At 43.4% G+C, this 27,234-nt stretch overlaps 1 protein-coding gene across 3 annotated transcripts in view; it reads left to right on the top strand.

Moving 5' to 3' along the window:
• LOC115320357 overlaps nucleotides 1-27,234 on the top strand; it is a 278,131-nt gene that overhangs the window by 129,502 nt on the left and 121,395 nt on the right. Inside the window, exon 1 of one of the 3 annotated variants that reach the window (XM_040218736.3) lies at nucleotides 18,607-18,799. The exons of the other annotated variants lie outside the window; for them this stretch is intronic. The gene's annotated coding sequence lies outside the window, so the exon portion shown is untranslated. Of the gene's footprint in view, nucleotides 1-18,606; nucleotides 18,800-27,234 lie in introns of those variants that run through there. 3 annotated transcript variants of the gene reach the window in all.

Here is a 27,234-nt window from a genome sequence, read left to right as displayed (position 1 = left end):
TTTCAAAAGAAAGAAAAAAAAAGAAGAAAAGAAACAAAAAACAAAAAACACGAATTTATGAAATACAGTTTTGACGAAAAGTTTCAATTCCTTCATGCAGGCATCGATTTTTACAGTCCATTTTAGATGGAGCCTGTTAACTTTAGACAGCCTATAATAATGCAGGTCCCTCAAAGCCATCAAGAGCTTGTGGGACGGGACCTAAGTTGAAGGGTACCAAGTAAAGTATTAGGAAAGGAAAACGTATGCGTCGCAGTAGCATCAAATCAAGTATTACAAAAAAAAAAGAAAAAGAAAAAAGCTTAAGCGTCGCAGTACCAGCAAGAATACTAGTGAAAAAACAATGTGTCAGCTTTGTCACAGTCTTGAAAAGCGTTCCTGAAGTTTCAGAGGTTAGTCATGCGACACCGAAATGTCAAAAGGTTTACATACAAACAGTACGCACTCTGGAGCACCAATCATTGATCAATTACCAGAATTCACAAAGTTAAAAAAAGTATAAAGTAAAAGCAAACAAAGACACAATGTGTACCATAAATAAAATTTAAAAATAAATGTTGGAAAAAAGAAAGAGGAATATTTGAACCTGACAAAATACCGCAACCAACAACGAAAAAAAATGCCGCTTAGGAGGTTCCGTTTAAGGAAGTATGATGACCTAGGGCTTTCCTTAGTTTCTTTTTCGAAGTGAGGTTTTCAAGGTCGTAATATTATTTTTTTTAATAATAATAATAATAATTTATTTGGGTAAATATTTCTTCAAATCGAGGCACGGGTCTGTCAAAGCCAGTAAAGGCTTGTGGGACAGCACCCTACAGGTCATAGTCACAATATCCCCACACACAAACAGTATCAAGCTCTTCATACTCTCGAATGAAATAAAATATGATGAAAAAAAAAACATACACATAGGTTCAATAACTACACTGTGATGCAATAGATGGATATGTAAAAATAAAAACCATACACGCGCACACACACTCACGCATAGTTGTGTTGTTCAATTGAAATCTTGGAGCACTTGTTTGAGTTCTTTTAAAGAGTTCACACCATATATGGTTTCTGGCAAGTCATTGAAGGTTGAAGGCACATAAAAATTGCGAACACGTTTTCCATAGTTCGTGGTGATAAAAGGCACTTTATAGCGTTCGGTCCGACGAAGTGATCTAGCACTGTGTGAGGCTCTTTATAGTCATCGTTCCAAACATATTTCAATACAACAGTCTGAATGAATAAAGCATGGAATAGTGGCAAACCTAAAGTTGTTATTTTTTCTTCTTCAGTTTGTGACGATGAACAGTAGACAATGCTCTTAAACATTCCTTTCAAAATTGAATCAATTTTTTGGCACCATATCACAGACCCATGCCCGAAAATTGTTATGCCATACCTTAAAACACTGTACGCTAACGCTTGAGCTATCATCTTTTTGGTTGATGTAGGAATTAATGATCTTGTATCATAGAGTAAGCAGGACACCTTTCTCAGTTTTTTACAGATATAAGACATGTGAAAATTTCATGACAAAGCACTATCAAACTCAATTCCTAAATACTTAACCTGATCTGCATAAGGCACTGGGCAGCAGTTGCTGTCTGCACAGTCAGACGTATGCATGTAAAGTGGATGATCAAATGTTATAATTCTTAGTGGATTATGAAAGCAAATAAGTTTAGTTTTTGATATATTTACCTCAAGACAATTTCTTTTAAACCAGTCAAGTAAGCAGCACGTGTCTTTTAGAAGTAGCGTCATTGCTGTAGCATAATCAAGATGGAGCGAGAGCAACACCGTGTCGTCAGCGTATTGGAATAGTCTACATGTGGAGACAGCGTTGGACATATCGTTGACAAACACGTTGAAAAGAAGAGGTGACAAAATAGATCCCTGGGGGACTCCAGCTTTTAAATTTACCTTGGAGCTTCGTCTATTGTTTATAGAGACTACTTGTGTACGGCCGCTCGAAAAGTTTTGAAGTAGAGAAAAGAATGGACCGCGGAATCCAATTTTATGCAATTTTTTAAGTAGAATGCTATGGCTGACCGTGTCGAATGCCTTCGCCACATCAATAAAAAGTGCACACGTGACTTGACGCCTTTCAAAAGCGAGATGCAGTTCATCAGAAAAATCTTCCAGAAGTGGTTGGGTACCCCGGCCACTAACGAAACCATATTGTCTAGATGGTAGAATATCAAAGCTATCTAGATACGACGTCATAGTATTAAGGATATGTTTTTTCCAAAATTTGGACTATACAAGGTAAAATTGAAATTGGACGGTAATTGTTAAGTTTTTTACGCTCTCCACCTTTGAATAAAGGCTTTACTAAGGCACTCTTCAAATCATCCGGAATTTTCCCATTGGAAATGAAACCATTTAACATATAAAGGAGTACGTGCTTTATAAAATCATAATTTCTCCGTAGGTCTTCTGCATTGATTCCATCTATACCAAGGCACTTGTTTGATTTAAAACTGAAAAGTGCAGTTCTAACATCAAGCTCCGTCATCTGAGGAAGGAAAGCCGAAGAAGCATTTGAGTCTACAGTCCCTGCCGAAAACAGAGCGTCATCACGGGCTACTCCGGAGAATTTAGCGAAGAACGTATTAAAGTCCTCAACCAGTTGCGTTGTATCGTGACCGAATGCTTTCTCGAGTGTGTGATCAATTGATTTATTAATCCCCATGCCTCGTAGTTGATTCACCAAACACCAGGTATGTGATATACTTGACCTTGCTTTAAAAAATTGATCTCGAAAATATTTTCTTTTTGCCGAACGTATCAGCGCGTTTAAACGATTTCGTGTATTGCGGAATTCTGTCTTCAACTGAGAATGTTTTGGAGAACGTCGGCATCGTGCCCAAAGGGCATCTTTAGACCTAATTGCTAACAGAATGTCATCAGTTAGCCAGTCGTGTTTGTTCCGACGTCTCCTCACAGTGATGACCTTTTTTGCTTGTATCCTGAAGGCACAAAATTGATCTCTAAACCTACTGTAAACGTCGTCAAAGTTATCACTAGATAACAAAATGTTCCAATCATTCGACCTAACCAAGTTATCAAACCTCGTTTGATCAATTATTTCAATTATTTTTGTTGTCTCTTTTGGTGGTTTAACATTGAGTTGTGGCATAAGTTGAGATGCCACGAAGTAATGGTCGGAGAGTTTTTGCTCAATTACTGCTGATTTTGCAACTATATTCGGTGCGCGTACATTAATATGATCAAGGCATGACGCCACAAGGTGATCCTCTAAAAGTTCTTCTCGGGTAGGAGCAAGAATTAAACCCTCAATACCAAATAGTGCCAATATGTTAAGATAATCACAAACAATAGACTTGGCGGGTTTAAGCGTGTCAATGTTAAAGTCGCCTATTAAACAAATATCATCAATAGACTGAAAATTGTTAAGCGTAGCTCGGAGTTCGTTCAAAAATGTTGAAGGATTACCTGACGGAGGCCTGTAAAAAGCTAACAACATCAACGACCACTTAGAATTCGATACATTCAGTGATAGTGACTCGCAACTAAGAAAATTTACATCAAGTTTTTCAACACGCCAGATATCCTTAATAAATATAGCTATAGACGCTTTCAGGCCGCTGTGCATGGGCGCCGCCATAACTGACCTTCAGTTTTTATTCCCTCTTATTCCGTTCGCTTCACTTCATCATTACCACAGCAAGACAGGTCATTGTCATTTTAGGTGTTACTGTGTCATCCTCTCCAGCATAGGCCTTTGTGAAGACCCATCAACGCCCGCTTCACTGGCTCGGCATCTCGCAAAGACAAGAGAAGGTCGGCTATGGTGGCTAAATTTGGCGCGCGCTGAAAGCGTCTATACGTGTTAAAAAGAACGGCTTATAACCCGGTATCTGGAATTCATTAGAGAAGTCGTCTTTAACATTGATTTCTGTCAGTACAAAAACATCGAACAATTCTATTGTATCATTCACAGTTGCTATAAACTGATCCCAATATTTGCGTATACTCCTAATGTTCACATGTAAAACACCAAAAGCGGTATCACTCAGTGGATGCAAGAAGTCTTGAAGGGACGAGAAATCCGAGCACCGACAAAATTGTACTTCCATTATTCTAAGTCGTTTTCATGTTCGCAGAACCTTTTAGTAAAGAGAAAGATTAAACAATCTTTTCTAGGTCGTCCAGCCGATGGATACGGAGAACTGGAGATGATTCGGTCTTCTTTGTGAACAGCTTACCGTTCTTGACCCATGTGAACTTGTATAGCCTTGCCTTTGCTCTCTCACGTACCTTCCAAAACAGTTCCTTGTTCTTTCGGGTTAGGTTTTCGTTGACGAACAGTTTTGGCAGTGACCCGTTGGCTGCAAGAGTCCGCAGCTTTCCTCTTGCGGTGAGCCATTGCTCTTTGACTGTCATCGAAGAAAATCTAATCATTATAGGCGGAGGGACGTCCCGCCTAGATGGTATACGATGCACTGTTAGAATGTCTCTTGGGTGGAAGTCAGGAAGGCCAAGTTGACTGGCTAACTCGCCCACCACAACAGGAAGATTTTCGTTTGCGGAATGAGGCAGCCCGTGAATCTCTATATTGGAGAGACGACTGAACTGTTCGCATTATAATAATAATAATAATAATAATAATCTTTTTATTCACACAACGCTTTCGGTATGTCAAATGACGGGTCCGTCTAAGCCGACAATGGCTTGTAGGACTGGACCCAGCAAATTCGCATAGGCGAAAAAAGAACACATGAATAAACAAACACGTACACAAGGCTTCGGCTAACCAGCTTCCCAAGTCAAATCCAAAAAAAAAAAAAAGAAAACACGAAACAAATATACATAAGCGAGAAAATAATGAAGAACGCACATAGAAGCAAACACACGATCATGAGCTTCAACTAACCAGCATCCCAATTCAACTCAAAACGACAACAGCACAATAATTAGCTTTCACAAGCATAATGACGAAGCCACTTCTTCAACTCTCCTTTGCCAGTAACACTGAAAATATCTTCAGGAAGGGTATTAAAAATGTCTGACACGTAAAACGACCGCATTCGTTTTCCATATCTGGTGACACATCTTTGCACTTCATACCGAGGAGACGTTCTGAGGAGGCGCGATGGTGTATGAACTGTTTTAAAACTTTCACTCCAAAAATGGCGTAGCACAAGAGTTTCAGTATACAAACTACGTAATCTTGGCATCTGCAAATCTCTAAAAAAATCCTCACTGGATGAAAAACATGAGTTATACGCTACACTTCGCAAAATTCCTTTCAAAATGCTGTCAATTTTAGAGTGCCAAGATGTTGTGCAATAGGCATGTAGCGTCACCCCATATCGCAGTACACTGTACGCAAGCGCATGGACAATCGTTTTTCTAACCTTAAAAGGAACAAATAATAATAATAATAATAATAATAATAATAATAATAATAATAATAATAATAATAATAATAATAATAATAATAAGAGGAAGAAGAAGAAGAATCTTTATTTGTTCAAGTAAGGACTGCTCGCTTGCAATGTTCTTAAACTTTTAGGGGGTTTAGCTTTGTTCTTCATCAGAAATTTAAAGGCCCGTTCACACCCTTGCGACCGAGTTAGACCGAGAGAGACCAGACCGGTTTTTAAGCCTCTTGCGATCTCTTAGGACCAGCTCGGCTGCGGCGCATCCGCCCCTAAGACGTTGCAAGAGGCTTAAAAACCGGTCTAGTCTCTCTCGGTCGTATATATGTGAACGGCGCTTAATTCTGCACCGCTGCTCCGAAGGTACAGACAGATTGCGAATTGCTATGATAGCTAGAATTACTGCGTGTGCGTCAGACTTGTCATTCGGGGCGTGCGATATTGAAGGATTACGTTAACGTTCTCCGCAAGTTTCATTATGCTACACTTGTTCAGCAATTTCTCATGGACAAAAGACCCGCTCAACCTTGAACGACCCTTGTATATTTATACTACGTACCGACTCGCCCGACTCCAAACGTTGCAGTTGAAAAAAAAAAAAAAAATTTTTTTTACCTGATTAGCTTGCCGTGGACGCTCATCTCAGCGGAGCTTTGGCTATCGATGTATCTAGCGGACATGTTTGCTTCGTGCATATGATTGCTATCAGGACTGCCATACGGGGCAGAGATATGTCTCAGGGAGGCTTTATATGTTTTCCTGCTCATCCGCGACCGGCTACCCGCCGTGAACATCAGCGATGCCGACTGATTCTGTTGTTTCGACGTGAACGAACCGGAGCTTGAAGATGTTTTGATTTGAGACTTGAACCTCCAAACCACAGGAAAAGTGAAGAGAGTTAGCGAGCTTACTCGAGAACGCCACCACAAGCTTTCCGGCACCCCTGTCTACGTCGCAGCTCATTTTACTCGGAGCACGGTGTGAATGTTCAGGGCAATGTTAATACATCAACTAAGTTGTGGAACTCCCGTATAGGGGGAGTTCCCCACTCCCTCCAAATCTCCCTCTCCTCCTTAAGTACGCCACCCGTCGTTTGAAGTGCTATCTAGAGACTGAATTTCGAAACTGTATTCTTGGAGATTTTGTGATAAAGCGCCACCTAGACGCTGTGCTTCAAAACCTGCGTAACTAGGTTCCCATAGTTCGACGCTAATCGGTGGCGCGGAGAACGTCGGGAGGCGGACTTTGGGTGTAGGGGGGGGGGGGGGGGGGGGGGATACTGCTTGTGGAAGGCGGCATCTATGGAAATCCTTTCCCGTAACCGAGCATAACAAATCATAATTCGCACGCGTCATGCGTGCATGCGTTCCCCAGATTTGTCAGCGTGATCGAGACACGCTTACATTTTTCCTCGGAAGTTCAATGACGGATCTTGCTATTATGCACTCTCCGACATCGGGGGTGTACGCAGTACAGGGGTACATCCCTTGTCCCATATGCATTGTAACACCCCAAAAAACACTTCGACGTTCAGTCCACAGACGTCGAACCGACTGTACCAACTTTCAAGAGCGGCTTGATAGTCTACCGATACAACTTATTAAAATAGATAACGTACGCATTAAAGGCTACAGCAAGACAATCAGGTTTTTTGTTGTTGTTTTTTCTTGGCCCTGCTACAAACCTTAGTGTTTTTCCTTCTTCCAGTCTTTGATACATACATTAGCTATTTAGTACGTTATGTCCAACAGCTATCAAGCCGCTCCTAAAAGTTGGTATCGCCAGCTTGACGTTGGTGGACTAAATAAACGTTCAAATGTAGTTTTGGGGTGTTGCATGTTGGGAGAAGGGTATACCCCTATACATCCCCTATTTCTTAGACTCTACCTGCATACCCAAAAGTGCATTGTCACAGCTCTCGTTGCTTATGTGGGTTTATACTATCACCGGCTAAAGGAGGTGCCATTGGTCGAAAGCGGGCTGGGCGTGTTCCAGGGCGTCTCCACAAATTCGAATGTGGCCAGCCGGAAGCCGCGAATAAATACCCTGATGGTGGTCGCGAGAAACAAAATAAGTGCGTCGTAGTAACTCTCGGGGACTAAAAATATGGTGCATCTGATTTTTCGATCACGGTCATGCAAAATAAAAAATCTAGTTTAGCGATCGACGCGGTCCGTACGCCAGGCGCCGAGGGCCGGGAATCTGCCGTCCGAGCGGTCAGTCTCTGTCCGAACAAGACAGAGTTTGAAAGGCACATTCGATTCTTACACCTTTTTGCATGATCATAATTAGGGGTGTCGCGAACTTTTGTCGAACCGGATTCTTAGGCCGAACTTTCGGGGTTCGACTGTTTCGAACCGGTCGACGAACTTTCGACTCTTAACCAGATCCGACCAGTTCGACTTTGTGAACAGTTTGGGCATACCTCGATACAAACATGTCTAGATTTGGAGAATTTTTTTTTGTGCAAAAGGTTATTTTAATTTTATGAATAGTTGCGATTAAAAGAAACTAATTCTAATCACTGAAGTAGTTAATAACTCAATATTTTGTACCGTATTGACTGAAATAACCAATCAGTGCTGCCCTTAATTCATCCTTTAGCCATCACCATCCAATCCGAAGCCAACTGGCCAGCCTGTCGCGCATGCGCATAGCAGTCGAACCTGAGTTGAACCTTTGTCGTACTTTTCACAAGAAGTTCGAAAAAGTCGAACCTGGTCGAACTCGAACCTCGACCGGTTCGCAACACCCCTAATAATCATCACGTGAAGCATATTTTCAACCATGAACGGTTACTACATTCAATTCTTACGCTCTTATTAAAACTTTTTCTCGCTATCTCCGGTAGGGGATTATTTTCGACTTATGGTTGGCCAAGAGAGCATGTCAAGCTCTCATTCTGCGTCTGGTGCACGCCTTGGCTCTGCCCACTCCTCCTATCGACCAAACTCTCCCTATATACGGTTTTGCCATACGACATTGATCTCTATGCATAAGGCAGTTGGAATCGGTATTTAGGTGGGCTTTTCAGCCACGTCGGCGCGAATACCCTTGAAATGATGGGACAAATTGCGCATCATTTCCATGCAATGCTATCATCTGCCGGCGATGTTAGGCTTTCCGTCGTCACGCTTCAACGGGCTCCCATTGGACGCTTGCTCGTTGACCTCGTGATGACGAGCACAATGTTATTGCAGGGGATTCCTTTTGGGGCCCACTCGGTGCCGACTCAGGTTGCTGAATTGGATGTAAAGAATTCTTCGTCGATGAATGACTCCAGTAGGATCGTTTCGTCTTTTGAGAACCAAATGAACGGCGTCTGGCGCACTTCCTTGTGCGGTCGTGGTGGGCTGTTGCGGTGAATCAACGGGAAAATGTTGCTTCAAACGAATCGAGGAAGCTGGACAGCTTAAGATAACGGGCTTCTACGCCGCGATGGCACGATGAAATAAGTAAAATAGTGTGTATAATTACGTGCGGTCGCAAGCAGTTATATTAGGCTTAAAACCGGTTTTAAGCCTCTCCGGTCGTAGGCAGTTGCAGATGTACGTGAATCAGCTTTTAGACTTATCGGCCATTGAATCAGTAAATAGTTTTAGGGGGATAAATTTTAAGTGAGAGCGCCTACCACCGAATACGAGCAGTTTAGCGTGTACATGCTGCATACTATTAACACGTGATTCGAGGGACGATCGACTAGCCGTCCTTTTTATGTTGAACTGATGCATACAGCAGATTATTTTATTAAATTGGGAACGTCTTATTTTTAGTCCCAGAATTTTGGTTGTTATCAGCATGCAAACGTGTCCTGCATTCGCGAGTTGACTCTTCGCCACGAAGGAGCTTCGGTGCTTGTGCGAAAGCCGGCTGTTTTGAAGTTCGGAAACATGTGCATCAGATAAACGAGAAAACTAAGAACATAGTCAACAAAGCGGTAGTACCGAGCTCTCTGTACGCAGATCCAGTCGAAGCCAGCAGCGGACACTAATGACGAACGCTTCGTTGCCTACAGCTGTGTCGACGGGCTCCGGTCACAAACTTCGGACGCCAAAGTACAAAACCCGCTGCTCGTTTGGTTTGGACGCGGGTTAGTGCAGCTGGGCCATGCAAGAGAACAGAAATAATTTCTGGAGTATTACACGACCGTGAAACGTTTGAGGAAAGCTAGATGAAACCTGCGTAGTAATAATAACAATTATTCATATTTGAACACATAATGATAACATATATTCACCGCACCATTGCATATACCCGCAACACCATGAGGCTTTGAATATTGATGGATTTTGTCGGTACCTCGCGTGTGGTATGTGTTCCACACTACCACCAGCGATATTTCACGGTTAATACAGAGTTTTAGTAGGTCGTTCCGACGACTCCGATAACGATACCCGATACTCCACCGCCGCCTTTGCACATGCATCGTATCGTTATCGGGTATCGTTATCGGGGGTACCGGAACGATCTACTAAAATTCTTTAATGACGCCTGAGGTGCACTGGGGGCCATTACGGAGATTGTGAGTTTCGAAAGCTGGAATTGCCCTGTCGGTTGTAATGCAATGCAAACCAGAAATCACGACGAGGTGCATACGTCACGAGTGCGTCACTATTTGGCTGCTTTCAATCCCCAGGCCCACCCTAAAATTGGTCGGAGAAATTGGCGGTTGCATGTAGCCGTCCTAAAACTTATTAATAATGTATTTTAGCTCTAAATTTTTCCTCCTTAAAATTCAAGGAGTAGCTGCCTTTCTTCTAAAAATGAGACCGAGACCTCCAAACGTCTTAGAGTCAGGGACTCCAAACGAAAAATATATCGTTTTGGTTACGCTTACGGTTACCGTCTCCTGTTGATATCGGTTTCGTTTCGGTTTTTTACGTTTTCGTTTACACGTTCCAAAAAAAAAAAAACTTTTTTTTTTTTGGTTTTTTGAGTGGTTTGTTTTATTGAAAGGCTAGACAGCCGTTTTATAATACACGGTTTAAAGTAGTCCCAGATATCCAACAACGGGACATTCACAATAACAAGAACTCAAAGACGTCTTAGTACTTCTAATTGGTAAAAAGTTGCGCACGTTTCTAGCTCCAGCACTCGTTCACTACATGTATTTGCATTATATAGGTTCATACCCAAGCATATGTATTACGACTACTACTCGGGGATCATCGTATTTTATATAATAAAAACAATAATAAACATCGCTGCTTTGTTGTTCGGCGGCGTTTGTAAACAACCCTCCGAAAGTTCCCACTGGGTGCTGAAAGAACCATTTTCACCTTCTCGTCGCTATAGTTTGTTGTAACCTAACATACGCAGAAGAGGCTTCGTCCACAATGAAGGAAAGAGCAAAATTATAGCCCTTCTCTAGTAAAATGCTGCTAAGTGGAATAAAGTAATAAAATTGAGAGCTGGGCTAGTTGGTGAAATTCAAACATAATGTAAATGCAATAGCGCAAAAACAAGGAAAACGAATGGGAGGAACGAACAAGACAGAAATATGTAAAAATATGTGCTGTGTTGTTCGTTCCTTTCCTAGTCTTCGTAGTTGTGCGCTGTTACACCTACGTCATGTTTGCCATTTCCAAGCAATTGTATGTGGTTATAGAAGCGCGCGTTTCTCGCTGTCCGATCCTGCAAGGCCAAAAATATTGGTCATCTATGTAGTAGCGCCATTTTTCTGCGTCGTTCGGAGGCGGAGCTTCTCGTACAAGATATATGGCAACTTGGGATGTCGCGAACTTTCGTCGAGCCGGAGTTTTACGTCGAACTTCAAAGTTCCCCTTTTATTTTCTACCAGCACTGCACGATGGTCAATTTACTTCGTTTCTTCATACTGGTTAGTGCAGGTCAGGAACCTCGGTTTGTTTTGAAAGAACCGAGTTCGATGGACATCTCACAATTCTAACTTATTAGTTGGTACTCTGAAGGCGACACGTACTGAACACATGTAGCGATTGTAGGAGTGTGGCTGATTTAAAAATATAAACTTTTAATTACAAGCTCCGACACTGGTTCCAACCAAATATTTTTAATCTCAAATATAGATTGAATGGAAATGTATTGCCAGATGCACCACTCGCTGACGGTAGCTCTGTCAAATGGCCACACTTCAAGATCCCTCCTCGAGGTTATTGTTGAGAAAAACTAATACATTTTTTTTTTTCCGGTTAGTATCGGTTACCGGTAAATAATTTACGGTGACGGTTACGGTTACGGTTCTCATAAATTTCATATAACGGTTTCGTGCCAGTTCCGGTTACTGAAAAAAAAAAAATCGTTCCTAAACGACTTTTGGTTTCGATGACAGAGTGAGCAAGGGTTGTGCTTGTGGCGCCATCTGTCGATTGGCGAAGCAAGCAGACGACGGCTTCGTCTGCTTGCGCCCACCGGGATACGGCGCCACAAGCAAAACACTCGCTTATTCGGTTGCTTGCGTCCGCCGTTGACCTTGACAGGTTTATTTGTCTCATTTTTCGGAGAAAGAGAGCTACACCTTGAAATTTAACGATGTAAAATCTACCCATGAAATAGGCATTTCATGGAAATCTTTGATCGCTTCTTGCAGACGCCTATTTTTAGGACCAATTTTAGAGCGAACTTGGGAATTGAAGCCACCTTATATTACCAGATATAATTATTAGAAGTCCCCAAGATGAACAATATTTACATTTAGAATTTAGAAGTCCCCAAGATGGACAATATTTACATAACAACACATTTTCCATTTCTTTCTCTACCTTGGGGATTTCCACTAAATCATTATATCTGAATATTAGTAAGCATTGACGTCATCCTAGCGGTGTTCACGATCAAGATTGGTGGCAATCGTTAACACCTGTTTGATTTACTGACGGCTAGCACCTGGTTAGCTCGGTTGGTAAAACGGTCTTTCCACGCCAAAAGATCCAGGCTTAAATTCGATGGTGATGTAAAGCTCTTCCAATTCATTTTTTTGCCATAACTGCTTGTTTACGACAACTTGAATTTTACGCAAAACAAAATCCTAAGAGAAAAAAAAGACAATACCTTTTTTTCAGAACGGTTCTTAATGAGACGGAGAACTAAACACCGCTTTTTGCAGACATTCTCCTAAATTATCGAATAGGTTTTGTCATGCATATCCGACTGATTTTTAGGGTACAGATGCATTCAAAATGCCACAAAAATCTGATATTCCCCCTTTTTTTTCTTAAAGAACACGCTACCGTAAAAAGACACAACTTTTGTGCCTCAGTAATAAGAAAAACAAAGCATTAAAAAATTATAAAGATCCGTTACTATGTTGTTTTTTTTTTAAAGAAAGTGACATTATTGAGCACATCACAATATTCTCAGTTTTTAGCCAAAAGAAATAAAGCTCATAAAGATGATTATTCTAAAAATATATACTCACCGATCATAGTCTAAAGCTCGCAGAAAAAAGGAAAAAGTTAGGTAAAAATATTTTCTGAAAACAAAAAATAATTTTTGAATGTGTTCCATTGCAAATTTTGAAAATATTCCAGAATATTCGTCTTCGAATAAAAAACCAAAATATATTCGAGTTAAAAATGCTTCACATCCATATGTAGTTGGTAAACATGTGAAAAAAGAAATATTTTAGAAGCTTTTCTTTTAAATTTTGCTTTATTGTTTGCATTGAACAAATCGCAACTCAGTTAAGAAGCAAACAAAAACACAACAGAGTTGTTCGGTCTAAAAGTACATACTTAACGGTTGTGCATAGTGTAAGATTCAAACCAAAACAAACAAAAAACAAGCAAAGCTTGATCATTGTATTGTTTTCTAAAGTTGAGACAATGCAGTTTTTACCTTTGGTCCATTATCTTCTTGCGTCCCCTTCCAAGAGCGGTGACGCGCATTATTGCATACATTACCAAACGATACAACTGAAGAAGAAAGCAGACGATGCTATAGCTGTAGTTACTGAGGATATGTGAAAAGTGGGGCATGTCCTTCGAACGCCCGATCTCCAGCGCGCGCTCCCATAATAAAAAAAATGTATCTGTATGATAAATTTATTGGTACAATAACAGATATGATCAGATAGGAGCATCTAATAACATATAAACACCATACACTACTATATAAGACGTTATAAGGAACTGATAAAACGTTTCTTTAAATTTTCTAATAAGTTTCTTATCTTCCTATATAACCTTACATTGTTCTTATATGTTCTTCTAAAGTTATTGTACGCTCTTATATGATCTTGTCTGGGCATATGTGTTTATTGGACCAAAAAGTTATTTTACTTCTAATAATATTTTTCACTAGGGTCCATGCCTTCCGCCGTGCTTTGTCTGCAAGGGTGCTCGAGGTGCACGTGACGCCGCAGCATCGTCGAAGGTAGGAAGCTCGTGCTGGAGGCGGGAAAACTTTAGCTCCCTTCTGCCGTTCCCACCTTCGCAATGACAATATATTCAGATATATAAAGGATACGATGATAGAAGACGAGCCGTATGTAGAGAGAGTGTGATCAATGAGAGGAGCCGGGCGCCTCCAGCGCCGCATATTCCCCCTGATGAACTTGCGAAGTTTAAATATCTGAGATGACTCAATATCATCTGTTGGGCTAGTTGCTTAGACATGATCAGATAAAATTAGCGCAAACGACAAGAGAAGAGAAAGGTAAGACAGGACAGGACAGAGCGCTACTCACAACTGACGTTTAAATAGAAAAAACAAGAAGGAAGTGAAGCATTTTTAAGAAATAAAAAATAAAAATAAAATAAAAAAATAAAAATAAAATAAAATAAAATAAAATAATAATTTTTTTTTTTAAATGCTTCACTTCCTTCTTGTTTTTTCTATTAAAACGTCAGTTGTGAGTAGCGCTCTGTCCTGTCCTGTCTTACCTTTCTCTTCTCTTGTCGTTTGCGCTAATTTTATCTGATCTGAGATGACCTTGAAGGATTCGCGTACCGCGGTGCAGGTATTGTTTGTTTCTGAATGAGGCTGAAAATATATGAGCGAATAATTGTAAGATATTGATGTAAAAGGGGAGTTTCAAGGTGCTGAGTGCGTTTACTGAGCCAGAAAGTATGACATTGGCCAGACCAATTTCCTGAAACATGAGGCGAAACTGCGAACGTAAGGTGCGCGTTCGAGGTTAGGGTCAAGACTCTCACGGAGCCGAATCCGAAGTTTTTACTGTTCACACCGTCGTGACTGCGGCCGCGGCCGCGAGTGCAATCAAAAGAAAGATTAAGTGCATTCTGAATGTCGCCTTGACGACAACGTCACGTGCGTGTTGCCGTTTTAGTTACGAAGAGTCGGAAATTTCAACTTCAGCGGGCTGAAATGAAATACCTGAATACATCCTTACCTAGAAATTGTGATTAGAAGGTATTTGTAAAGCTCATTGTCTCCGCTAGACGAATATTTGTGACTAGTGGTTGGTTACGAGAGGTGTCAATCATCGCACCCTAGGTCATTGAAAGAATTTCGGCCGCTGACCTTCCCTTATTTTCTCCCTATTCTTACCAAATAATGACCAAACTCTCTACCTATACAGCTCTGGATAGAAGGAGGCAGTGCTGTCGTTTGTGTCTGCATGAAAGCAATCTCACACCATAGAACCGGTCTTGGCCAAGATCTCGTTATGTTTTATGTTACTTTCGTTGTGTATTTGTACTTTTAATAATTAAAATGAGAGAGCTAACACTAAGAGCGGTGGAGCATTTCTAGCCGCCTATGGGCGTAGGCGTTTATAAAAATGAAGCTTTTTTGTTGAAAAATGTATTGACAGGAAAGTGCACAAAGCAATAACTTTAGAACATTATTTGTGAATTTTGTTTTTTGGGGTGTTTTTACTAAACGTACCAGAATACCATCTTCAGTCGTGTCCCTGCCCAACGGGAGACTATAGGCACTGGGCCGACGTTCATAAAAATGTTTTTGCCACTCTTAAAATAATACCTCCTTTAAACTTTGCACGTTTGTTTTCTTAGTTACTAGCTACATATGGGAGTAAAGTTTGTAGTTTTGGACCGAACACCTTATGGTTTTCGCTTTAGAAGAAGGGTATTTTGCAACATTTTCAATACTGACGATAGACCAAATTCAAAAATTACTTTTCCGCTTGCAAAAAGAAAAGCAAAAGCTTTTTAATAACTTTGTTTGTTTGTTGTGTGAATTGTATACTATCTATTCAAGTTATGCGAATATTCGAAATTTCGAATAGTAGTTTTGAATAATACGCTATTCGATATTCGCTTCGAGTAGAACTGCACTATTCGCATTTTTCGAAGTGTTGATTGCAGCGGGTTAGCCCCGTTGAGAGCGCTTCTTACCGAGCGCCGGTGTAACGCGGAGAAGCAACACCCGCGGATGCAATAACGCATCCGCGGGTGTTGCTTCTCCGCGTTACACCGGCGCTCGGTAAGAAGAGCCCTCAACGGGGTAACATCCGGCACAATAAACACTTGGAAAAGTACGAATGTCACAATTACGTGCTTGGAAGAAAAGCATACATTCAAAGAGGGATGGTGCAGGCGTGCCGGCCGTGTTTGAAAATAAATGGAAACTTTGTGAATGTGTATAAACCAACACGCGGCTTTGACGTCACGCCTTTGCGATGGCACTGTTGCAGCCACGGTGCATGCGCAAAAGCTTCATCTTTCGCGAATCTGGATTCTGCGCTGGCGCAGTGCCGACACCTGGTGTGGGAAAGCGCGGGGTTGTTTGTAAATAGCGTGTCGGTCTATATCTACATCGTAGTAAAAGTTTCAAAATTAAACTGACTGTTATGCAGGAGTGTATGTTAGGCAGAGATTCCCTCACAACCTGCGTTCAACTCGACACTACAGAAAGACTATTTTATTTGGCAAGATTTGTAAATTCACTTCATTGTGTACAGTTGGCCGTCTTTATTGGATTCATTTTATGTCAAATCCGTCGTTTACTTGCCATCGCAAGACATCGGACCTTCTGAGGTCAGAGTTTAATAATTATAGACAGATGAAACTTAGCTTATAAATGAACAAGTGGAGCAACCTTCACGAGTTTAGCTCGGTATTGATCTAAGCATGATGCAATGGTAGTGAAAGGCGTGAAAAACTATTCGATATTAGAATCGAAAATATTCGCCCAAAACCACTATTCGCTTCGAATTCGCTTCGAACTCAAAATCCACTATTCGCACAGGACTACTATTTATACCCATTGAGTATATATTTTTAGACCGACCACCTTGATGAGTATTATTTTCTAACTGAATATTTAGCTATTGGTTCAATATTTTTTTTTATTTTAGTAGCAGCAGTTACAATTGTTTATTAGAATATTAAACTGTAATTTGTTTCCCTTACTACTAACACACACACGTTTTCAGTCTTAAGATAGCGTGTTGAAAAAAAAGGAAACACCAGCTTTTTCTGACTTTTCTAAACCATGTGCACTCTTAAAAACACCCGCAAATGCGTTAATGAATCTTTTGGATAATTTAGGGCAGTTTATAGATCTACTGGAAACGGTGTTTACTTTTCAGTCTCGTTCCAAACCTCTCTTAAATTTTGCCCCTTAGCAGCCCGTTTTTCGCAAAATTCAAAGAGCTGTAAAAAAAAAATAGAAAACATATATTGCGAAAAATGCTTTCACGTCATCATTTTCACACATATTTTTAGACTGAATCCGTGAAGGTCGAATATAGGCCTGTATCGTTTGGTGTGGAATGAACAGGAGCGCTAGTCTTGGAGGGATCCCTGGTTGGACACCCTAACCAGGCGGACTTTTTTAGCGCCCACCAGTCGCCAGAGGGCGCGAGCTGCGCTCCATTTTAGGAAGAAGTTAAGTTATTCTTACTCTATATCACGCATCATTGTACTGAAATTACGACGCTACTTGTTAAGCGAGTTTCGCAGGTAGCCGATCTAAAAGGCAAGAATGAATTCCAATACCTCAAAGCCGGTTGCCTTTTATTTTTTTGTAATGAATGAACTGGGTCTGTTTTTAATTACGACAGCCTTCAATATCTTAATCGTGATATGACCCGCAAAGTCCTAAATTAAATATGTATTTAACTCATTTCATTGAGTCATTTAGCCAAATGATCGTGACAGCCATTTTCCATCTAATGTCCGCCGTGCCGAATAAACTTAAACGGAAATATATATCGATGAAAAGCAAAGGCGCCACTTAAAAATTAGTAAATATTTATTTGTAATACGGGCCCAACACAAAGCGTTGCCGCCTGCACATGCTTGCCAGGGGGCCAGTACGACGATGATGGCTGTTCGAAGCTTGAAGGTCGTGGAAGGGGTTAACGATGATACAATGGTGGATACTAGGATGACCTTTCGTGAGGTGTGTGGTGTGTGATGCTTATCTGAACATTCTGAAGTTGCTTGGCCACTGCCCTGAAGCCACTTTTCTAGTCTAGGTATCTTATTTCTATATTTTTTTTTTCATTTTGTTTCGACACTTTTTATGAGGAAAAAAAGTTATATCTTAGCGTTCATCACCCGCATTCATATATCATTGTCAACCGTCAAATTATATCGTATTCTTAGTTTCATTAGGCCGCTTCCAACTCCAGTGCTAGAGCTTATCCTTCTGAATTAGAGGCGTCTTTTGTTTTTTGCGAATCTATTCTTTTGCCGTGGCCTTGAACCTTATATCATCGTTGTAATTTAGTCTCTGGGTAAAATTAATGGCTTTCATTTTATCCCTGAAGCATACAAGGACGCTCCAATACGTCTAGCCCCTGTATAATATTTTGAATCTCCTTACTTGCCTCACTCTCAGAAAAAAAAAAAAAAAAAAGAGTATACCCTTACACCCCTTGTCCCATATAAGAAACCCCAAAACTTCAGTCCGACGTACACCGCACTGACGTCGAGCCGACGGCACGAACTTTCATGGGCGTCTTGGTAGCGGAATGATACAACTCATTAAAGTAGCTAATGTAGGAGTTAGTAACTACTAAAAAAAAAAAGCGTTTTTCTTTCTTTTTTTTTTTTTGGGGGGGGGGGGGGGGAGCATTACTGCAAACTTTTGGCTTTTTTTTTTTGTAGTCTTTAGTGTTACGTACTTTGTTTCGGGGGTGTATTATATGGGACAAAGGCTTTCCGGGAGGAGCTGCTTGCGCGCACCTGCGCCATCTCTTGACGTCAACTCGAAGCGGTAGGCGGCGCGACCGCTACGCCAGCGCCCCACTCTCACCCCCGCGGCGGCTACCTGAACTCGTTAGAGCAACAGCTGGCTGTCAGCGGTCGTCGGCCGACCGCGGACAAAAACACAGCGTCGGTGTTTCTCTGGACGGTGTGCCCCCGCGGCGTCCACTGGCTTTCCTCCGGCGCCGCTGTGTTGTTGTTGTGGCCAGCCGCACTGGGTCATTTGGAGCCGAACCAAGTGCTCACGGCGGCCAGGCGGAGACAGCGGCCAGCAGAGCCCCGGTGAGTTGCACGACCTGTCTGGAATGCCAGCGGGAAGTTGCGCCTTGCCTCGCACGCCGCTCTCTTGTGTCGCGATGCCTCGGAGGTCGGGAGTCTGTGTACGCGAGACGCTCGGCGGTGGCAGCGTCTTGCGGAGGACGGCTGCTCGATGCTGGCGACCGCGAGCTGGTCCGTCGGAGACACTTCTAAAAAGCACTGGGGACTCCTCAAACAAAGCGTTAGAGCCGCAGTTTCGCAGAATGTGCCGGTGGGAATTTAGCGACAAAAGCATGGCTTCGTCATGATGTGAGTGTCATCGGCGCTGTCCGTGAACTTTGGTCCCAACTTTGTTTGACGCGTCTAGAGCACCAGTCCTGTCTCAATTTTCTGCGTCTGTGTGTTTATTCGGAGGTTTTTTTTTTGTTGTTTTTAGCACAGAATGTGTTTTATTAGGCGATTTCTATGGATTTCTGTGACATTTGGTTGTAACGGATGGCGGTAGCGGCCTGTTTTAACGAAAAACCAACACCGAAACACGCTACGCTCTTAGGGAACCATAGAAAAAAATATACAGTCCCCCGGCAGGATTTGAACTCCCGGGACACTTTCAGATTGTTCGCCAAGTGCTTTGCCAACATAACTAGTGACTCTTTTTTTTTTCTTTTTTTTTTATTGCCTGAGCTAGTGATTCTAGACCACGGTGTTCTAGACTGAGCGATCCAGGGTCGGTGGCACGGACCAGAGCCGTTTATACTGAGAGAGTTTGGCCGATGGGCGGAGCTTGTTGGCCGCTAGAACCAGCGGATTTCGCGATAACACAATATGGCGTTACTTCTTTGTCTTGTTCATTCCTGTGAAATCGCGTAGAGTTCCTATGAGTCAGATCCACAATATGGCGGACGGAAGTAGTCATCCCCCGGTTGTCAGACTACGCTGCTGTGGTTGTCAGACTGCCAAAATCTCCATAAGAAGGCCAAACTCTCTCAGTATAAACGGCTCTGGCACGGACCATGCAAGAGCGAGCTCATTTGCGCGACGTGTGAATGAGCTCGCGCGCTCTTCGAGTCCTTTGCAGTCATGAAGCGCCATCTCACGGAGTGTGTCGGAAATGAAAGCGAATCTTCGGTTGGCGGTGCCTTTCAGACGCCCTTCTCTTCTTCCATGGAATGCCTATAGCACTTTCTGTGCTTACCAATCTTTGTCAACATAATCAAGATTTTTTTTTTAATATGAAATAATTGGCTTAAACTATCACATTGCTGCCGTGTTATCTACTGCGACGTCCGAACTTGTTTTCTTCCCGGCGTCCCGTCGTTGGCAGTCTTTCGGTACCTGCTCATCTACCTGCCGTGCTTTTCGCCCGTGTATGCGCTTATATCTGTCTTCTATGCTTTGACCACGCTCGGAGATGAGGTCAAAGGTGAAACGAAGTATGGATATATTGTTTTACGGCGACAGCCGTTTGGCGAAATTTCGTAGCGGATCACGCGTGTGTGTTTAGGTATACGGGCCCGCCGGGCAATATGAAGGCAAACAGGCAAGCAACCTCACCTGGTTTCTTGCCTGTTTTACGGCTCCCTAAAGCTATATTAACTCTCAACGTCTCAAATGGTTCGTGCCTTCGGGTCTAAACTTTGCGTTCTAGCCCTCTTCTGGAACAGAACTTGTTCCAAAACTTGCAGGAACATCAAAAACAAGAAGGCGGCTGCTCACCTTCATATCGCTTCATATCGCTGCTTCATATCGCTGCGTACGTCCTGGCCCACTAAATATTGCGGCATGTTTTCTCCGCTAAGTTTAGCGAGGAATAAGTGTAGCTACATTGTCACGTCACGTCATGTCACATGACGTCACATTTTTTTCGCTGAATTTAGCGGATAAATGTTTTTGGAACATTTAACGGAAAAACGTTCCTTCGCTATGTTTTGAGGGATATTACTGCCCAATATTTCGCGAGTATATTTCGCGGATGAATTTAGTGATACTGTATTGTAACGTGACGTCACATCGTATGCTGTCAAAATTTTATGTGTAAATTTCGCTTATATTTACAGCGAAATTTAGCGGGAAAACTATTATTCGCTCAATGTTACGGTGAAAATTTCTCCGCTCTATATAGCGGGGAATTTCACAGATTAAATCTAGCGGAAGTTTAAGTGTCTCGCGACGTCATGGTTCCATGTGGAGTCACGTGACATCACCGTATCACGGCAGTGTAGCTGTGTGCAGAGGACTGTGCAGCGTCTCGGATTTAACAACAGTTAAATGGGCCCCACAACAACTATTTCTTTTTTTCTTTTTTTGTTAGAAGGGATTAGATTATGGTCGTTGTTCAAACACTTTTTGAGGACTGCCGTACGGGGACCCTGAAATTTATTTACAAAGAAACATTTCTTTTGAAATATGAGCTGGCGGTTGCTTTGGGCAGGTGCTGAGGGTTCACTGTGCACGGCTGCGAACAAGCTGTTCTACTCGCCCATAGAACGAGACGGGCGGATTTATGGGACAGCATTGGGAGGGGGGATTTGGACGATTCGGCTAGGATGGGGGGAGCTCTTTTATGTTACGGGTGAAGCATTACCTATATTTATTTTGCTGACCGAATGATTGGCATTTGACCAACAACGAAACATTTCTCCCTAAAGAAAGCTCGTGTATGTTGTTGATTTTCCCTAAAAACGTCGTCCTTGAAAAACCTAGGAGAAAGGGGGGGGGGGGGGGGCGCATCACCCTCCTTCTATTCTCGGCCCATCGATTCTTCTTCATAACACCTTATAGCAGTATTATGGACAATTTTTATGGTGGAACCAAAGCGTCTGTATTAACGACACACGATGTAATCAGATTGAAAGCATTACTGGTAACGCGCGTTGCGACTACCAGAGATACAGGGAACACGTAAACAGATAACACGTACCGGGTATTACGAACCTGGGTAACGCATGGCTAGATACCATGTACCAAATAAGAGGTGACCGGATAACGCGCACTTAACGATCAACGCGCTGCTGATTACGTTCGTTGGGGGAATAATAAATTCCGCGTCTGTCCCATCTTTTAACTGATCGGACGTCCAGAAACAGGCGCGCCGTTACCTCCAAGGCTAACAGACCTGGAGCACACCCCCCGGCGTTGACGCCGCAGACCAACGCCTTCCACATAACAAGGCCGCAGTGCTGAAGTTTTCTACGTCACGTAATAAAGGCCATGGCGGAGCGCGGGATGGGTTCAAGTGCTTCGGCAGAGTTCGACTGGGAGGGTCGTGTTTGTCATATGGTGCCTGGAACTCGTTTACGACTGGTGTGTTTTGGCGTCCTATCCCGCCCAAACTTCAAAAATGGTTTCCACTAGGCAACGAATGACGTCACGGATGCCGGAGTGCCATGCTGTCGGACGTCGCGATCCTGGCGGTTGGTCCTAGAAGTTCTACCTAGAAGCACGAAGGAACGCCAGTCTTGCTGTCGTCGCGGCGTCCCAATTCCGGGCTGCTTAAATTTCCGTGGATTTTTAAACTAAAGAGCGACCTGCAGCAGAACAGGGGTCTGCCACATCCACCATCGCTGCTGTGACGCCGCCAGGTTCGCGACCAGCGACAGCGTGACACTTAAATGACGCCATCAGGCGGAAACCGTCGGACCACTTTTGTTGAACGGGGGAAACATACCAATCGGAGACGCGATTCAGGCACCATAGGTCAACCTTTGAAGACACGAACTTCAGCCGAACGCTGATTCAGTTCTCCGTACCAATCTGGGACCCGCGCCAATGGTGCAAACAACAACAACAACAACAAAAAAAAAACGCAGTAGGCATTTAGAATACCCTTTAAAACGCGCTAAATTTAAAATGCGGGGCAAACGCGACTTTTGCAATACAATTTTTGCTCTAGTTTGTATAGAAACAGATGACTAAAAAGTATGTCTAAAAGGAAGTTCTCCTTTCCGACTCGAACTGCTGCTATGCACAGAAGGATGTCCACTGCTTCATCTTGGTGCTTCCGCTGTCTCTAGGTGTTGCCGTACCACATGACGTCAATCGTTTCAATCTTATGTGCAACATAAAGTGGCAGTTGAAAACTTTGGTGGGGAAATTCACATGCTTTGCGGAAATTTCTGTTTTACAGTAGTCATTACTGACTCGTCTGAGCTCTCTCGAAATTTCCTGTATCTTCTCAAACTTTAGGAACTTATGGCCTCGCTTATAGGTTTTTGTGCATACTTTTGCCAGGTTCATTTTATAAGGTAGACTTGGAAAACGCGTCGAGACATTCATGCACTAAACAGTTCAAGCATAATTCATTGTAACAAAATGGTGACTTGGACTGATTTGTTTATTTCATGAAACACTAGAAGCGCCAATAGACAGGGACAGAGTAATTATTGACGACATGGTGCTTTGTGTTGTCGTCAATCTTTACTCTGTCTCTTTCTTTTGGTGATTTTACGGTATGTAACATAATCAATTGCATGCCACCACAATATCTCAATGGCGTCTACTGTCACTCTCATAACCGCAATTGTGCTAAGCGTCAGCAAAAAACTGACATTCCTATGACGAAGGATAACTAAAAATCAGAAAACGTTTCAAATCTCCAGAAAAGGAACGCAAACAGGATTTGAAAACCGCCAAAAATCGTACCAACCGCAAATATAAGCGATTTCTCCCGCTTGATCACCGGTTCTCAGCAATCGATGTTTTGGAGACCTCTTCTGGACCGGCGGAAGTGATGGAGGACCCTATCCGTGGCTTCCGGATCAAGGGGTCCAACAAGTGAAAAGATTCAAAGAATCAAAAGATCCATTTGTGGAGCACTGGAGCTCCTGACTGGTTAGACCTTTCGACGCTTTGGACCTTTTGACTCGCCGTAGATCTTTTGACAGATTGGATCTCTTGACGCGATGGACCCCTTAACTCACATTGGATCTCTTCACTGGTGTTTGACGAGTCGGTAGGTACGACGTGTCAAGCGATCCATTAAGGCCCGTTCACACACTTGCGACTCCTTAGAAACGAGTGGCTTGAAACCTCTTAAAATTTCTTGGAACGAAAGAACACACTGGCACGATGGTGCCATCTATGCGGTGACACTCGAACTGCATTTCACTAGAGCGATCTCTCCGATCACCGGGAAAAGGGGGAAGGGCTTCGATGAAAGTCGGACAAGAAGAGAAAAAACAACGATGAATGACGACTTTTAGGTGGCAAACAGGAGTGTGGCGGTCTCCGAAGTTGAGCGGGGTGGCATCCCGCAAATAAGGACAAAGCAACAAACAAGAGGGAGATGGGAGAAGAGGATACAGTCGCCTCACGGACGACAGGTTTTGGGATCCTGAATGGTTAGCTACGTCACGGCGTTTTGCATAGGGCTGGGCGTCGATTAAAATTTTAACCCGATTTATCGCAACCGTTTAATTGATTAATTAATCAATTATTCGGTTTGGTTCATTCCCATGCATAATAGTTAAAAACAAAATGTAGAAATTACATTGTTGTCCTTTTTATTAATATATTATTTTGAAATTCGGATCTTTAATTGGCGTATGGTTGAGAGCACCCAGAAGAACACCCACACTCACAAGAATGATTACTTTATTCGCAGAGGCAAGGAGGTTTGTAGATATTCTCCGGCAATCGCGAAGTCCTTTGATTGTTCACAATGGTTTCACCTGCGTTAAACGGACACTCACGCGACGTTGGAGTTGCTGGGACACGTACAACCTTCTTCACTTGTGTGAAGTTGCAAATCTCACCTCTACGGTTGAATTTGGGTCATAATTTCACCTAAAGTTTGGCTTCATTCAGGCGCACCCTTTCACGACTGCGCGGTGAAAGCGTTGAAGTTTTACTTGTTTTTTGTTTGTCAAAATGTAACCGGTTTAAACTTGAAAAACCTTTACACTTCTCCGTAATGCGAAACTTAGAGCTCAGCTCTTGAGTTATTTTGACGTCAATTTTTCCTCTAAATTTGGTGGAGAAACTGGTCGAGTGTGTCTATAGGTCATCTGACATGAAGTGGTGTGACATCATTTTCCCGCTAAATTTAGCGGGGAACTTGAATTTGTGGCGAGGTCACATGACGTCAATTTTCCCGCTAAATCTAGCGGGGAAACTGAATTTGTATATGGGTCGCCTGGCACGGTCACGTGACGTCATTTCTCCCGCTAAATTTAGCGGGGAAACTGAATCTGTCTAATGCCACGTCACACGAAATCGAGACGTCATTTCGTTTCCCCCCCTAAATTTAGCGGGGAAACTCAATTGGTGTGGAGGTAGCGTAACGTCAATTTTCCAACTAAATCTGGTGGGCGAGAGGCGCCGCTTTGGAACACTTTCTCCGCTAAATTGAGCGGGAAATTGAATCGGTGTATAGGTCTGTGACGTCCCATAATGCAACGCGCGGTTACGCCGACGCCGCTAAATACGGGAACGGGCACCTAGGGGCTGCGCTCTAAAAAAAATTAACCGCGATTTTGGCATTAGTCGATTAATCGGTAGGTTATTCGATCAAGCGCTTAGCCGTAGTTGTGGGTTTTCAATTTCAATCGGCTGGCGACCACCGCCATTCCTTCGTGCGGTACGGTTGACAACAGGAGGAATTTCCCGAGAGTTGCGCTCGCTGTACGGTCGCGTGGACGCAAGTTGTCTTTTTGTAATTTAAAAACCAACGAACAGTTAGTCGGTGACTTGTTTACGAGGCGCGCAGACCCAGCATGAGCTCAACTGGCCAGAAATTTTGGGTTGCGTGGATGATTTAAACAGCGTAATGTTCGTCAGTCATCCAGAGGGTCAACATGTCTTTCCGCAATAGAGTGCCGACAGGGCTGCAGCATGACAGCTGGCTGGCACCACGCTGTACGGAGAACCAGCATCTCGTAGTTGGTTGTACAACGAAGCCCCAATGGCGACGAACGTGTCTGTCAAATAAAGTGTCCGTGGGACCACTGATAAACCAAAATTGCCTTGCTTTAAATGTGCCTCGCCTCGACTAGGGGAGGAGTGGTAAGTGGCTTTCCGTGACCCCTTGGCAATATGACGCGGCAGTTCTCGAGTCATCGGACCTCTTGACCCACTTTAGATTTCTTGACTCGCGTCTGCCGAGTCAAAAGATCCAACGCGTCAAGAAATTCATTATTGGACCTCCTTACTCGTTGGACCTTTTGGCTCTGCGTGGATCTTCTGACGTGTTGGATCTCTTGGCGTGTTGGACCTCTTGACCCACATTGGATCTCTTGACCCCTGTCTGGCGAGTCAGAAAGTCCAACGCGTCAAGAGATCCATTATTGGACCTTTTGACTCGATGGATACTTTGCTTCGTTGGATCTCTTGACCAGAAGCGCTATCTATGGGGGAAGGGGGAAGGGGGGGGGGGAGTGTTGGACGATTAAAATGACAAGAGAGTAAATGCAGATGCTTGCAAACCAACTTCGAAGCTTTGTAACGGAGAATAGTCAACCCTACTCATTCAGTGCACAGAGTTTGGTCGTTTTAGCTTACTGCAAGAGCCAGCAACAATTAACCAAAACAACAAAAAAAAGCTTTGTTCCTAGGCTTGACTGACAGTTGAGGGCTTCGGGGACCCTAAGAATGCCTTCAGGGACCCTAAAGGGTTTGCGGACCCCCATTTGAGAACAACTGCACACTAGACAACACTGAAAGCCGCTAAATTTAGCGGGGAAAAGTCTGTAAATTGGCAACACAGCCTTTTATGTGCTCCTTCAATCTTCCAATCAAGACATCTTCTACGTTAATGCCATCGCCAGTGGCGTACCAACTTGTTTTTGAGTAGGGGGGCAAACCCCCCCCCCCCCCCTTCCCCCCAGTGCCGGGGGGCGGTGCCCTTGGTGTCCCTTGGGCGCCACCGGCCAGTGTTTGTCCTGCCCAGTGGCGGCTGTTTCAGGGAGGGGGGGGGGGGGGGGCAAAACACATGCCTTGCCCCCCTACTCTGAGAACTGGGGGGGCAAGCGCCCCCCTTGCACCCCCGGTTGGTACGCCCATGGCCATCGCTGTCCCTCCGTGCAAAGCAAAGCACAGCGCTGTGTCGGTTTCCCTTCTTGTGTGTTTTTTTTTTTTTTTTGCGCTGTTTTAAATGTAGGCCTTGTTGTATCGGAGTTGTTTACACAGACCTGCCCTGCGGCGTCAGCCGCCGATATTGGTTCGTCAGCTGGTAAACAGGGTGTGTGCAGGGTTGCGCCATCCATTTGTTCCTTCCGCGGTGGCAGGAAACATGGGCGGTCGCGCTTGGGGTCCCCGCCACCCAAGGCCGCTCTGTGGGCCCGTTCCCTATCCGAAGGCCGATCTGCCCGAAACGTACAAATTCCTCGCGGCCCAAGGCCTGCACCGGTGACCGATTTTCTTCCTATTGTAACCGATGCCCCGGAGGCGGAACTGATCCCCGTTTCAGACGGGTCACCCTGGAGGTCTGGACAGCTAGCCGCCCGAGACCAAGTGCACGAACC

The sequence above is a fragment of the Ixodes scapularis genome, unplaced genomic scaffold (assembly GCF_016920785.2).
Source record: "Ixodes scapularis isolate PalLabHiFi unplaced genomic scaffold, ASM1692078v2 PGA_scaffold12__126_contigs__length_90152505, whole genome shotgun sequence".
In the NCBI taxonomy this organism is placed as follows: Eukaryota; Metazoa; Arthropoda; class Arachnida; order Ixodida; family Ixodidae; genus Ixodes; species Ixodes scapularis.
The sequence above is the reverse complement of the archived record's forward strand: the minus strand, read 5'-3'. Positions and strand labels throughout refer to the sequence as shown.